Here is a 15,777-nt window from a genome sequence, read left to right as displayed (position 1 = left end):
GTTATTTTTAAATTAATTTATAAATGTGTTTCATTGCAATCAAATTTTAAACATGTTTTGTGTGGCTGAACAAAATAATTCTTCAGTTTGTTAAAAAGAATAAACATCTGCTACTAGACAAGAAAAAAATAGGACTACAAGGTGGCCTGAATTTCCCAATATTAAAATGTATTAGAAAGATATACTACTTAAAAGAATATGATAATAGCACAGGGAATGACAGACAGATCATTAAAGTGAAACAGAAAGCTCTGAAACTCACCCCATATGCATAAGAATTCATGATAAAGGTGAATGCAGAGTAAGAATGAATTACTTAATAAGGTACATTTAGACAACTGGTTAGCCATTTGGGAGAAAAGTAAAGTTACATCTACCTTACACCATGTACCAAAATAAATTTCACATGACCTAAGTCTTTCAATGTAAAAAAGAAAGTAAGTAGTTTTTTAAAACCTAGAAAAAATACAGATGGAGATGTTTTTTTAATCTCAGGGCAGGAAAGACCTTTCTAAGCAGTCTCCGGAAGACAAAACAAAGATAAAGCAAGCAGCTTGAAAGCTGATTCCTCAGGGCTGAGGATGGTGGAAGGTTGGGAGAGAAAGGACTCAAAGAATACAGACCTAAGAGTGAAGGGTGGGGCTTCACACAGACTATGACTCCTGCAGGGACCCTGTGGGACACTGTAGTTCATCCAGGGATCCTGAAAAGGCTGCACTGTCAGTAAAGAGTGAACTTTAAAACTCCATTTAACACCTCAGGGAAGAAAAAAGCATCATTATCTCTGACTAAGTTTTGGGGGATCAAAAAACAAAAACCTCCTGGAAGAAGGTGAAAACTCAAGTCTATGCCATATGCAGGCATGAAGTACAAATTAAGCACTTTTTTTTTTTTTTTTTGTAAAATTCATCCCAAGCCAATGATTTTTTTTAAAAGAGCATGTGTGGCTCTTTCAAGAATACTTTTTAAATGCTCACTGTGGCTGAACTTCCAAAAATATTATCAATCACAAGGAAAAACAATTTTCTATGAGCAGCAGTCATAAGCTTTTTTAAAAAAGGTGGCAGTTACCACCTCTCAAAACTTCAGATAATATTCTTCCAACAGAAAAGCATAAACTAAATATGTTTTAAATTGTCAAAATGATGAAAAGATGGTATACAAAATATACTGAAGAAAAGCACATTATAAAAATAGGCACGTTTGAAAAAAGAGTAGAATAGAATTTAAAGAAATAAAATATATAGTCATTGGAATAAAACCTAAAAAAAATAATTAATTAAGCAGATGAGTCCCAGGTTAAAAACATATTAAAACATTAGGAGAGTGTTCTGAGGTAATTACCCACAATAAAAATAATGGGGGAATTTAAAGAAATGGAAAATATAAAAGAGTGGTTAAGAGATACGGAAGACAGAATAAGAAAGTCCAACATACGTCTAATAGGAGTTTCAGGAAAAGGCAATAGGGAAAAAGAAGAGAAGGAATATTTTTTTAAAAAATGACTAAGAATTTCCTAGCATATATTAGTTAATACCATATATATTCATGAAGCTCTACCATGTGCCCTGCACATGGTATTTTAGGTACTAAGAAGAAAGTAATGAATGAAAACAAAAAATCCCTGCTTTCATAGCATATACCTTCTAAAAGAACAAAAGATAATTTTGTGGTTCTTCTTTTTTTTAATGATCTACTTGCTAGGGAAAGAGAAAAGATAATTTTTAAAGTAAAATTTGATATATTACTAAGTATTTGCTATTGCAACCAGACAATCCCAAAATCTCAATGGTTTACAATACTTGTTCTTCATGTTAAATGAGGGTTATAGGTTCCCTGTGGCTCTACTCCAGGCTGGGAGTTGACTATAGGTCTAATCTATGAGTTCCAGGATGCAGGCTGAAGAAACAGCCCCTATCTTGGGCATGCTCTTCTAGTGGCAGAGGGCAAAAATACAAGACACAAAGCCAATCACACTGTTGTGCTGAAAGTTTCTGCTTAGAAGTGACCTGTGTCATACTTGCTCACATTCTATTGATATAAACAAGTCACAAACCCAAAGCTGACAATGGTACGCACTAGAGACAAGCACACCAAGAGTGGATATGCATAACCTTCCTTCAGAGAAGGGAACAAGTAATTGTGAATAAAAAATAAAGCCTACCATAATATGTTCAGTGGTAGTAATTGCTATGGAGAAAACCAAAACAGAGAATGGGGATAGGAATTACTGGGGAGTGTGCCATTTTAGATAGGCAGACCAGGGCAGGCACAAAGAAAGTAATCTGCGATTAAGACCTGAAGGATATTATGCAAATATCTTGGAGAAGAATGTTTTGGGAAGATGAACAACAAATGCAAAAGCTCCAAGTCAAAGGCAGACCTGATGGGTTTCAGGAGTAATGGCGAGGCCCTTGTGGCTGTCAGAAGGTGAAGGAGGGAATACAGCAGTGGAACAGAACAGGCAGACCTCAGAGGCCAGAGTGTGGCTCTGCAAGGCCACTGTGGGGCTTGCTTTTCCCCTGGGGTGAGATGAAAAACCATGTGAGAGTTCTGAGCAAAGGAATGATATGATCTAATTTATATTTTAACTCAGAGATATGCAGAGAATGGACTGAAGGCAGACCAGCAAGACCAGTAGGGGACCGTCACAATACATAGATGAGAGAACATAAGCAGGAAACTCAACCACTGTAAAAATACTGAAAGTGTTAGAATCTGGATGTATTTTGAAAATGATTTGCTGAAACTGAATGTGGGGTATAAATGAAAGAAAAGAATCAGCCATGATGCTTGGGTTGGGGGCAAGCATTAGAAAGACAGTGTTCCCATTGACTATGATGAGACTGTGGCGTGAGCAGGTAGACAGAACTCAAATGCTCTGTTTAGGTCATGACAAGTTTGAGGTGCATAGAAGACATTGATGTAAAGATGTCCGGTGAACAGTTGAATAAATTTATCCAGATTTCAGCAGAGGGGTTTGAACCACAAATGTAAATTTAGGAGCCACCACCATACTATTAGGGGATAACAAACCTCTTTTGTAAAGGACCAGATAGTAAGTATCTTTGGCTTTGCAAGCCATATATGATTGCTCTTGCATGTTCTTCATAAAAACCATCTTTGTCTTACAGAGACAAGCCAGGTTTGGCGCACAGACTGTAGGTTTGCAGACACTACTGGAAAGGATATTTAAGACCATGGGTTTGGATTATTTCACTAAACAGAACAGACAAGATGTTTGTACACTGAGTCCAGGATTCTCCAAAGCTGAAGAGATTAAGACGATGACCAAGAACAAGCAGATGAAGGAGGAGTAATCAGTAAGGTAGAAAAAGAACAGGAGAGTGTGTGACATGGTTTGGCTCTGTGTCCCCACCCAAATCTCAGCTGTAGTCCCCATAATCTCACAGTAGATGGGGGAGTTGGTGGGAGGTGCTTGGATCATGGGGCCAGTTCCCCCATGCTGTTCTCATTATAGTAAGTGAGTTATCATGAGATCTGATAGTTTTTAAGTGTTTGACAGTTCCTCCTTCACACATTCTCTTGCCTGCCACCATGTAAGACATGCCTGCTTCCCATCCTGCCATGATTATAAATTTCCTGAGGCCTCCCCAGCCATGTGAAACTGTGAGTCAATGAGTCAATTAAACCTCTTTCCTTTATAAACTGCCCAGTCTCAGGTAGTGTCTTTATAGCAGTGTGAGAACAAACTAAAACAGTGTGGTGTCCTGAAAGTCTGATGAGGAATGACTTTTAATTAGGAGCAACAATTGACTGGACCAAATACCGCTGATGGGCCAGTAAGAGGGGAACTGAGAACTGACCATGCAATTTAACATGGGGGTCATTGGTGGTCTCCTGATAAAAATATGTACAAGGAAGAAGGGGAGAATGTCATTGACTATACTATACTATACTCAAGTTTTTAAAGGGGGTTTGCTGTACAGAGAAGAAAATGAGGTCTCAGCTAGAGGGAAGTGAGGTACAGAAAGAGCTGGGTCTTCTAAGATGAGACAGATGAAAGTATGTTGGTATGCTGTATGCGGTAGAGAGGTGAAAACTGATGTGGAGATGCTGCAAAGACCTGTGAGTGGTAGAGAAGGGGAGTCCCACTTTCTCACATCGCTGTCTATGTACACTACCATTTTTTGTGACTTTGGAGGAACAATGCTCCTGGCCTGTTGTTCTTCCAAAGTCACCAAAAAAAAAACAAGGTAGTGTGCATAGAGAGAGATGCAGGAAAGTGGGTAGATGTGGTGGGGAAGCACTTAGAGAAATTTCTCTGAATTGCTCCTATTTTCACAAAACAGAAAGACTCCCAAGGAGAACAAATGAAAATAAATCCACAGGCCAGGTGCAGTGGCTCACACCTGTAATACTAGCACTTTGGGAGGCTGAGGCGGGTGGATCACCTGAGATCGGGAATTCGAGACCAGCCTGACCAACATGGAGAAACCCCGCCTCTATTAAAACTGCAAACTTTAACCAGGCATGGTGACACATGCCTGTAATCCCAGCTACTCAGGAGGCTGAGGCAGGATAATCACTTGAACCTGGGAGGCAGAGGTTACGGTCAGCCAAGATAATACCACTGCACTCCAGCCCAGGCAACAAGAGCAAGACTTCGTCTCAAAATAGTAGTAATAATAATAATAAAGAAAAGAAATCCACACTGAGATTCACTGTAGTGAAAGTACAGAATTTTAGAACATCTTAAAAGCACCCTAAAAGACAAGACAGACTAGACTCACATTTCAACAGCAATTTTAGAAGCCTGATAACAATGGAATATACTCAAAGTGAGAGCTCAATTAAAAGTTCATATGGAGTGAGGCCAACTACTGACTTTTTACAAGACAGAATCACAGTTTTACACTCTCTCACCTGGGCTGTCATAGGCAATATGGATGTATTTCGGTTAAGAAGCAAGAGACTGGCCAGGCACTGTGGTTTGTGCCTGTGATCCCAGCACTTTGAGAGGCTGAGGCAGGAAGATTGCATGAGCCCAGGAGTCTGAGACAACCCTGGGCAACACAGAGAGAGCCCTCCTCTACAAAATCATTTAAAAACTAGCCAGACATGGTGGCTGGACTTGTAGTCCCAGGTACATGGGAGGCTGAGGTAGGAGGATCAGTTGAGCTGGGGAGGCAGAGGTTGTAGTGAGCCAAGACTGCCCCCACTGCACTCCAGCCTGGGCAACAGAGAGAGAGAGACTATCCTAAAATATATATATACACACACATACATATTAATATATAGATAATACATATGTGTGTGTGTGTGTGTGTGTGTGTATATATATGTGTGTGTGTGTGTGTGTGTGTGTGTGTGTGTATCAGCCAAAAAAACCAAGAAGGAAATAGTGAAAAGCAAAAGCAACGGTGAGCAAAGACACTAAGGAAGTATTAACATCACATATGTATGAAGTGTAATGTCATGAAGAATGCTGGGGTCCTTGAAAAGAAGGCAGAGGTAAAATACTAGGTCTCAATACATGAAAGAGGTAGGGATGATCCGAATTTAAGTGGTATATGAGTCTTGATCATTCTGAAGTTTATCATTAAAACCTAAGATATTCTTAAGTAGGTAAAATATGTCTGTTACAAATTCAAAGCTAGAACAATAGGACATCCGCAGGGCAAAAAAAGAATTTTGATCCTGCTTTATCCCATACAAAAAAATTAACTCAAATGGACAATAGGCATAAATGTTAAGAACGGAATCTACAAAACTCTTAGAAGAAAACATAGAAAGTCTGGGCAAAGTGGCTCACACCTGTAATCCTAGCACCTTGGGAGGTTGAGGTGGGTAGATCAAAAGGTCAGGAGTTCAAGACCAGCCCAACCAACATGGTGAAATTCCATCTCTACTAAAAAACAAACAAACAAACAAAAATTCGCCGGGTGGTAGCGAGTGCCTGTAATCCCAGCTACTTAGGAGGCTGAGGGAGGAGAATTAGTTGAACTCGAGAATTGGAGTCCACAGTGTGCATAGACAGAAAGGTAAGCCAAGTTTGTGCCACTGTACTCTAGTGCAAGAGATGAGACCCCGTCTCAAAAAAGAAAAAAAGAAAAGAAAACATAGGAGTAAATTTAATGAACTTGAGTTAGACACGACAGCAAAAGCACAAGTGACAAAAGAAAAAAAAACAGAGAAAGTGGACTTCACCAAAATCGAAAACTATGGTGCTGTAAATGACGCCATCAAGAAACCAAAACACAACCCACAGAAGGGGAAAAAGTATTTGCAAATCAAATATCTGATATGCAAATTGTATCCCAAAGCTATAAAGAACTATTACAACTCAGTAATAAAAAGATAAATAACCCAACTTAAAAATGGTTGAAGAACCTTAGTAGACCTTTCTCCAAGGAAGATACAAGAATGACCAGAAAGCACACAAAAAGGTGTTCAACATCATTAGTGATTAGGGAAATGCACAAACCACAATAAATACCACTTCACATCTATAAGGATCATATTTTTTTTTTTAAAAAAGAGACAATTACAGTGTTAGTGAGGATGCAGAGAAATTGGAACTCCCTAAATTCCTGGTGGGAATGGGACAGCCACTTTGGAAAGCAGTTTGGCATTTTCTTTAAAAGCGAAATATTGATTTATCACATTATCTAGTGATTTCATTTCTCTGTATCTATCCAACGAACTTAAAAACATATGTTCATATAAAAACTCATACATGAATGTTCTTTATGTCATTATTCCTAATGTCAAAAAGTTGAAACACCCAAATGTTCATCAGCTGATGAATGAAAAAATATGAGTTATGCATATAATTATTATTTGGCCGTAAAAAGTAATGAAGTATGGATACATGGTATGACATTAATGAATCTTGAAAACATTACAGTAAATGAAAGAAGCTAGTCACAACACTTACTGAATGATTCCATTTATGTGAAATGTCTAGAATAGATAAATCCACAGAGACAGAAAATAGATTAGTGGTTTCCAAGGGCAGAGGGGAAGGGAGAATGAGGAGTGACTGATAATGGCTATGGGGTTTCTTTGGGGATGATAAAAATATTAACATAAATTGTGGTGATGGTTGCCACACTCTGTACACCTTAAAACTTGTACACATCAAATGGGTGAACTATATAGTATGTAAATTATATCCCAATAAAGCTATTTAAAATATCTTAAGGGTAACTCCTAAAAGAGTAGAGATAAATTATTTGTATAACTTCTAAACCAATAGAGGTGGAGGAGGGGTTAACAAAAGCTATTCAGTCCAAGGGATGGGAGGAGAAAGAGGCAGAAGAGGCAAAGGAAAAGTAAAGAAGCAAAGAAAACATAAAAAAAGAAGGTAAAAATCCATGTTTAAAGAAAATTACGGCTGGGCGCAGTAGCTCACACCTGCAATCCCAGCACTTTGGGAGGCAGATCACTTGAGGTCAGGAGTTTGAGACCAGCCTAGCCAAAATGGCAAAACCCCATCTCTACTAAAAATACGAAAATTAGCCGGGCATGGTGGCAGGTGACAATAATCCTAGCTACTCAGGAGGGTGAGGCACCAGAGTCACTTAAACTCAGGAGGCAGAGGTTGCAGTGAGCCAAGATCACACCACTGCACTCCGGCCTGGTGACAGAGTGAGACTCCCATCTAAAAAAAAAAAAAAAAAAAAAAAAAAAAAAAAAAAAAAAAAAAATTACAATAACTGTACTCAGTATAATAGACCTTTCAAGAAGCACATTATTATATATTGTTGAAGACATTTGTGAGTGGTAAAAGCATATAACATATCTACTTAAAAACCCTTGGGGGCCAATCCCTAGTAATCTAGTGATTAGGAAAAATATACATATTGGGGGCCAGGCACAGTAGCACACTCGTGTAATCCCAGCAGTTTGGGAGGCCAGCCAGGGTGAAAGGATTGCTTGAGCTCAGGCATTCAAGACCAGCCTGGTCAACATAGTGAGATCCTTTCTCTATGGAAGAAGAGAAAGAAAAGGAAAGGAAAGGAAGGAAGCAAGGAATGAACCAGGAAGGAAGGAAGGAAGGAAAGGAAGAAAAGAAGAAAAGGAAGGAAGGAAAGGAAGAAAGAGGGAGAAAGCAAGCAAGCTAGCTTGGGTATTGGGGGAGGGAAGGAGATGCATGAGATGAAGGAACGAGTGGGCTTCTGCTGTCGCTATCACACACACTTTATAAAAACATGAAAAACTCAATGGCAAATTGTCAGTATCTGTTAAATCAAGTAAATATGCTCATAGGTATCCATGTTTTTTCTGCACCACTTTATCTTAAAATATTTCTTAATTAAAAGGCAATAAAATATCATTGGCAAGAGTTCAGGGAAATGGTACTCCACCTCTGCCGATAATAAACCTGTACAAATTTGCAGAGGGAATTTTGACAATATGTATCCAAAGGTTTTTAAGGTGTCTACCTTCTCTGATGAAGCAGTAACTCTTCTAAAACTTAAAAAAAAAAGAAAGTGTGCACAAAGATATAACTATACAAATGTTTACTATAGTTCCACACATACATATGCAAATATATACAAAGAGAAACGAAAAGACAGTCTATTATTTGGGCATCAGTACAATATTCAGAAATACTGTACAGTTAACATAAATCATTAATTAGGGATAGAGAAGGTCTTAGGCCTCTAAGAATCTGATAAAAAGTTATGTGTCCTCTCCAGAGAAAGGCAGACATGTACATAACATAACACACAAATTTGCAGACAATTTCAGCGGGTCCCAGAGTACTTAAATCTCACACCTCTTATTGTGGAAGGAAAACCAGCCAACTCACTCCTAATTCTCCTTCAGGCATCCTCTATACCCTGCCTTCTCCACCCTCCTCAGCCTGGGACAGGGACCCCTTCCTTAAGAACATATGCAAGTCTGCACCCTGCACGGCATATATTTTGTATAATAATTGTCTAATTTTTTTCTGTCTTTTTCATCATTGTCTTTGAGAAGCAGGTACACAACTCAACTGGCTTCATATCCCAGGACAGCACAGATATAAGTGTTAGTTGACCAGATTGAGGCAGGACCTAGGACTCAACTCCAGAGGCAGGGCTGGGACACTGGACCAAATTGAGGACTAGCTAAGATGGGGATGAGGTGGAATCAATTTTCCATAAGACATACCTACCACTGTGCATGTCAGTTTACCATTGCCATGGCAACATCTGAGTTACTGCCCCTTTCCACAGCAATGACCTGATGCCCAAAAGTTATTTCCCCTTCCCTAGAACTTTCTGCATGAACTGTCCCTTAATCTACGTGTAATTAAAAGTAGGTAAAAATATGACTGCAAAACTGCCCTGAGCTACAACTGTCAGCACACTGCCAATGGGGCAGCCCTGCTCTACAGGAAACAGTCATAGAATTGTAACACTGCCACTTCCAGAAAGCTGTTTTCTTCTGCCCTCCCACTGGCTTACCCTTAAATTATTTCCTGGGTGAAGCCAAGAAACGTAGTGGGCTACGCCCTGTGGGTAACACCCCCCATGGGCACCGAAGAAGGAGAACTGTCCAGACCCCAGGCACAATTTGTGCCTGAAAAATATCTTATAGTGTTATTACTCAACTATTTCCTTTATATGATCCTTTACATATAATCATATATTAGTTTACAGAATTAGTGTCTGAAGTATAACTTACTGCTTACATATATCTAGCTTATATAATCATACTTAATACTTATATCTAGCATACTTAGTTCTGTATAATCTTTCTATATAATCATATAGGTATTGTAGTCGGAGCTGCACTGACACATTTAGTGTTGGTTTATAGAATTCTTCTATATAACCATATAGCAGTTTGTAGTAGGAAGAATGCCTAGAGCAGTCACAGAACAGAAGCAGTACATGGTGAAACAGTCAGACCAGGACAAGAATCAAAAACCCAGGTGGTGGCATCCCTGTCTGAACGGGCATACGCTGTATGGCAGGCTTGGAGCAAGAGCCTCTCCTGATAAAGGAGTTGTAGTACCTTGCATCCAGTTCCTGTGGAAAGCAGGTCTCAGGCCTGAGATCCTGGAAATAACTGAGGGAGAAGAACCCTCTGGTGTGACCAGTCACAGCGGCTGTACACCCTTTCAGTCTTTTCTCCCTTCTGTGCTAGCCCAAATCATCCTCCCATAAATATCTGAGAGAGGAGCACAAGTCTGTCAGCTCCCACTGCACTGGCTTATAGCATCCTTCTATTAGAAATCCTTTGAAGTCTCCAGGCCCCAGATAAGAAGTGTTGCGCACAACACCCGTTGCACACAGCCCACCTCCTTGCCTCAGTGACCTAATGGGGGTGGACCCCTTTTCTGTACACGACCCTGTACCACTGCACACGGCACGGCCCCCAACTGTGCACGGCCCACCTCTCTGACCAAGTGACATAATGGGGTGGCCCCCTCGCTTGTGACTCATGTGATTATGTATGCCCTATTACTAAGCCTATAGATGATGACCTCACTCACGACCCTGCCCCCTGCTGGTACCTAAAAAACACAGATGCTTCGGGGCATGGGGGGGGCCTCACTGATCTCCCCTCACAGGTGGGGTGGCCCCCCGAGTCCACCTGTTCTTCACCAGTTCTTCAGTGTCCTGTCTCTGTCTCTTTTTTTCTCAGATCCTGCACCTCAACACAGCATAAGGGACACCCCACAACCCTGTGGGGCCCAACAGCCCTACAAAGCCCGACTTTGAGGCTCACCTCCCCTGCATCAAGATGACACAATGAATGTTCCTTAAGGAGAGCCACATAGCCATGTATTGCTTCTAGATAACGCTTCACACAGGGAAACATTTCTCACCTATGTCTTGAGCCACAATCAGTAGCAACCTCCTCTCTAACCAGGTCATACACACACCCCAGCCTCTGCAGTTGGTCTTCTGAAACACACTGGGTTCTAAATGCAGCCTTATGTGAAATAATGCGATGTAACATTGGCTGCATGTAAATTGCAAAGAGGAGCCGGAAAAGCAGGGCTGCAGCTTTCTACATGGCTCAGCCACCGCTGAGCTCGAACCTAGACTCAGCAGTAACTTACTCAAATTAGCAGCAGCTTGTTTTCATTCCAGAGGACAAGCTTTCCAATCCTTTCTGAAGTTATTTCCCTTCCTCTCCCTTCCCGTTATTCCCTATTTTCATCAAGCAGAGCTCTTGAATGCATTTCCCCGCCAGCTATTCAAGAGGACATTCCCCCTGGAGCTGGCGACACAGAACCTATTAATAAGCAAACAGAATGAACTGGCTCGCTCCCCTCGTAGTGAAATTCCTCTGCCACCGATTTCTCAGACACTTCCCTTTAGGGTTTTCCTGCGGAGTCCCATTCATTTAGAGGAAATGTGGAAAATTGTTTAATGTTTCTTGTTGTAAGCAAATGCTAGTAAATGCCAATTACATGTGGAGAGTGAAATGCCTCTCTCTGACTTGGCTTCCAAGCCCATCTGGTGGGCCTGGCAAAGCCTGCAGGCTGCTCCCTGCACGTGCTGCTGTCGTCATCATCGTGTGGGGAACAGCAAGGACTTTAGCTCTGTAGCATGCCTGGCCTGTACTGTGCACGTCGGTGAAGTCATTTTCCCATTCCTTGCCTTGGTTTCCCCAAAGGTAAGGTGGTGACAAGTATCTTGGTTCTTTACCTGTATGATTCAACACCATTTAATGCAGCACACTCTTTTGCACCTATTTTGGGCTGCAGAACATTGTGCAGACTACAGAATAAGCACGGAAGTTGCTATCATTACAGATTCCAAAGAGAGCCTGGGAAATAACGATGGTAGAAAACTCTGAGCTTGAAAGGAAATGATGAGATAAAAAAAAGTGTAAAATACTTGGGTCTGCTGCCCCCATGTAGGGGAAAGAGAGGAGACAGGTTAATTACTCAGTGGAGAAAAGGGTAAGTCTATCCCATCCTGGGTTGATTTTTTAATAAAAATACCAAAAGGATCTTATGTTTACACTTCCTTCTCTAATATACTTCAGAGATTAGGGCTTTAGAGCGCCTTCGTCCTGAGAAAGAGCTATAATACAAAGGGTAAAAGAAAAATGGGAAAGGACCCTTTCCCAAGTCTCCTCTTCTTTCAGTAATGAAAGCAAGGAGTGTCATACAAACAGGATTTTTGACTTTTCTTAACAGGCATGAAACCACAATGAGACCCACCCAGCTGAATCCTTTTAGTCTATGAATGGGCAAGTTGAAACCCAGAGAGTTGGAGTGACTTACCCAGGGTCACACAGCTGATGGGGGCCAAGGCAAGGGAGAGACCACCAGTTTCTTGTTCCAAAGTTCCTTCCAATGTAGGAATTCTCAGCATCTAGGAACATAATCCAAATACTGACATAAACATTCTGTTCTCACACCGGTCTTCTCACCAAACTAAAGGTCCATTCTATGGCAGTCAAACAAGGCCTTCTTCCTGTATTACGAAGACAATTTGTTCATTCCTGCCAATGTGGTTGCCTCTGCTGGCAGGGCTGCATTGTGTAACTACACAGGTTATACACTGCACATCTCTACACACACACACACACACACACACACACACACACACACACAAACCTTATTCACACTATAATCCATGTACCAGCCCGAGATGTTCTCCTTATCTTCATCTTACTCAAGACATTTTTCAAGTCACATTTTTACAATGCCTTCCTTGAGAGGTTTAGACCACACTGATTTCTCCTTTCTCTAAGTTCCGAAGATTCTTATTCTTTACCACTTACAAGCTGCAAATCCTTGGACAAAGCAATGATTCTGGGTCTTTACTTTCCACTGCGTAAAATCAGGATTGTGCTTTCTCGAGATGTTGGGAAGATGAAACATACCTGGGTACACGGAGGAACGCTGGGAAGCACCAAGTGCCCTGTAATGCTTGTTCTTATCACTCCAGCTCGTCAAAACCACTTTATGACGTTGGCGAAGAGTTTCCTACTCTTAGCCTAGTTTTCCCCAGAAAGGGAAAACTTTCTCTGCCTGGAGAGCAGGCAGAGACCTCTCCTACTACCACCGCCTTCATAACAGGTGATCAAAATAATGATAACAACTCACGTGCTACCAGGTGGTCTTCTGAGTCCTTTATCATGCCTACTCATTTCACCTTTATAACAAATTATAAAGTGATACCAATAGTACCTTGGTTTTAGATGAGGCAATTGAACACAGAGGAAAGTAATTTACTCAAGAGGCGAAAGGCTTTTGAATGCTGGAGCCAGGATTTACACTCAGACAGCCTGACCCCAAAGCCTGCACTTCCACCTTCCCATCATCCCATGCCTGTTTTATATATATCCAGTGGGGCAGAATGGGAACTCCATGTATTTTTGATAATCTATTATTTGATCTTCGGGGTTACACTTCCTTTGGACTGTGTCAGCCCGTAGAAAGGAAAACTTTTTTTATTTGGAGACATGAGGAGACAAGGTCTTACTCTGTTACCCAGGGTAAAGTGCAGTCGTGAAATCACAGCTCTCTGCAGCCTCTAACTCCTATGCTCAAGCAATCCTCCCACCTCAGCCTCCCAAGTAGGGATTACAGGCATGGGCCACCACATCCAGCTAATTTTAAAATTTGTAGAGATGAGGTCTTGCCATGTTGCCCAGGCTGGTCTGGAACTCAGCCTCAAGCAACCCTATAGCCTTAGCCTCCCCAAGAGCTGAAATTACACGGCATGAGCCACCATGCCTGGCCAGACAGAAAAATTTAAGTCTGTGTTTTACCAAGTGGTAAATTATCCATGGACATGTCATTCAACTCACGTTAGAACCCTATCCTACCTTCTCAAACCACAGCTTACTAGAGACTCAACTGGTTTGTAACCCCCAAAAAAAGGCATAAAATTTTTTTCATTTTTAAAAATTAGAGTAAAATACATACAAATTAAAATTAACCAATTTAGTATTTTAATTGATACAATTCATTAAGCATATTCACATTGTTGTAGAACCATTACCACTATCCTTTACAGAACTTATCACCCCAAACAGAAACTTTGGACTCATGAAACCATAACTCTCCTCTCCATTCTCCCTCCAGCCCCTGGAAACCTCTGTTCTTTCCATCTCGATGAATCTGCCTGTTCTACGTACCTTATATAATGGGAAGTTTACAATATATGTCCTTTATGTCTGGCTTATTTCACTGAGCACAGTGTTTTGAAGTTTATCCATGTTGTAGCATGTGCCAGCATGTTTCTTTTCTTTTTTCTTTTTTTGTTTTGTTTTTTTTCTGAGGCAGAGTCTTGCTCTGTCTCCCAGGCTGGAGTGCAGTGGCACGATCTCGGCTCATCAGGCTCAAGCAATTCTCCTGCCTCAGCCTCCTGAGTAGTTGTGACTACAGGCACGTGCCACTATGCCTAGCTAATTTTTCTTTCTTTCTTTTTTTTTTAATAGAGACTGAGTTCACTATGTTGGCCAGGCTGCCCTTGAACTCCTGACCCTGTGATCCACCAGCTTCAGCCTCCCAAAGTGCTGAGATTACAGGCGTGAGCCACTGTGCCCAGCCATCTTTCCTTTATAACGCTGAATAATATTCCATATATACACCACGTTTTGTTTATTCATCTGTTGATGGACTTGGGTTATTTCCACATTTTGACTACTGTGAATAATGCTATAACCCTTAGTGTACAAAAAGAAAAAGAAATGTTATAATCAGCTCATAAGAAGCAGAATTGGACAGATAAATCAACATCTGAGCAATAATCCCAGGATGTTCCTCAAAGGCAAACAAGGTAGCCACTCAGAACAGGAGAGAAGGCTTTCGGGGATACGATCAGGACTCTCTTCTAATTAGCTTTGTGATCTTTGGGACTGAGTTTCTTGACCTGTAAAATAAGGGAATAAGAGTAGATGACTGGTGAGGTTCTTTTAGCGCATATGTTCCAGGATTCTGTATCTCAAAGCAGTTTCCTTAATGCTGCAGGTGAATGTGTTCTGTTCACTCACTTTCCTGGAGTTTCAGCATTTTTATGTGTGAGCAGGTGGCTTTCTGGGTCTGTTTTTCTCAGATGCAAAATGGCTTCTCGAACAGGCTACCATCTCTCCAGATCTTCAAAAAAATAGACTATTTCCTCTTTCCCACCTGTATTACTTCCTTTGTTTCACAGACATTCAGCTAGCCATGCTGACTGGACTGGCTCCCTCCTAGGAGACCCCTATTTCTCACAGAAACCAAGCCACTTCCACCTCTGGGCCTCTGTTTTCTCATTTTGCTCATTTGCAGTCTGAGACTGTTGGGCCACTTGTGTTCCTTCAGCTCCAGCCTCTGTGATTCCAAGAAGAGAATTAGGGGGAAAAAAGATTGCTTGAAAGAAGGAGGAAGTGTAGGACCTAGGATAAGGAACCTGAAAATCAGCTCCCAGTGGGGTAGGTGGATAGGAGGGGTGGTCCTATAACAACCCAGTGAATACATCAGCATCACAAAGAAAAAGAAATTGTAATTTACTTGAATATAAGGGAAAGGAAACTATATCATTGCAAAATAAAAGTTATGGCTCTATTATTCCACAACATTATTAAATTTTACATTTGATCAAAAAAACAAAACAAGACTAAAATATCACGGTGTGGAAAAAAAAAAAAAAAAAAAAAAAAAAAAAAAAAACAGTCCCAACTTCTGAGGCCCCTCAGCCATTTTTCTCACACTGCCTTTGTTTTCTAACCCATGGTTTCCACCCAGCTGAGCTCCTGACTCATGGATAATGGGGTCCCATTAGCTAATGTATAATACACAAATGTTCTCACCCACACTTCAGCCTTCAGGACTTTATTCAGTAGGGTAAAGCCAACTCAGGA

The sequence above is a fragment of the Saimiri boliviensis genome, chromosome 13 (assembly GCF_048565385.1).
Source record: "Saimiri boliviensis isolate mSaiBol1 chromosome 13, mSaiBol1.pri, whole genome shotgun sequence".
Taxonomy (NCBI): Eukaryota; Metazoa; Chordata; class Mammalia; order Primates; family Cebidae; genus Saimiri; species Saimiri boliviensis.
Note: the sequence above shows the minus strand (reverse complement) of the source record.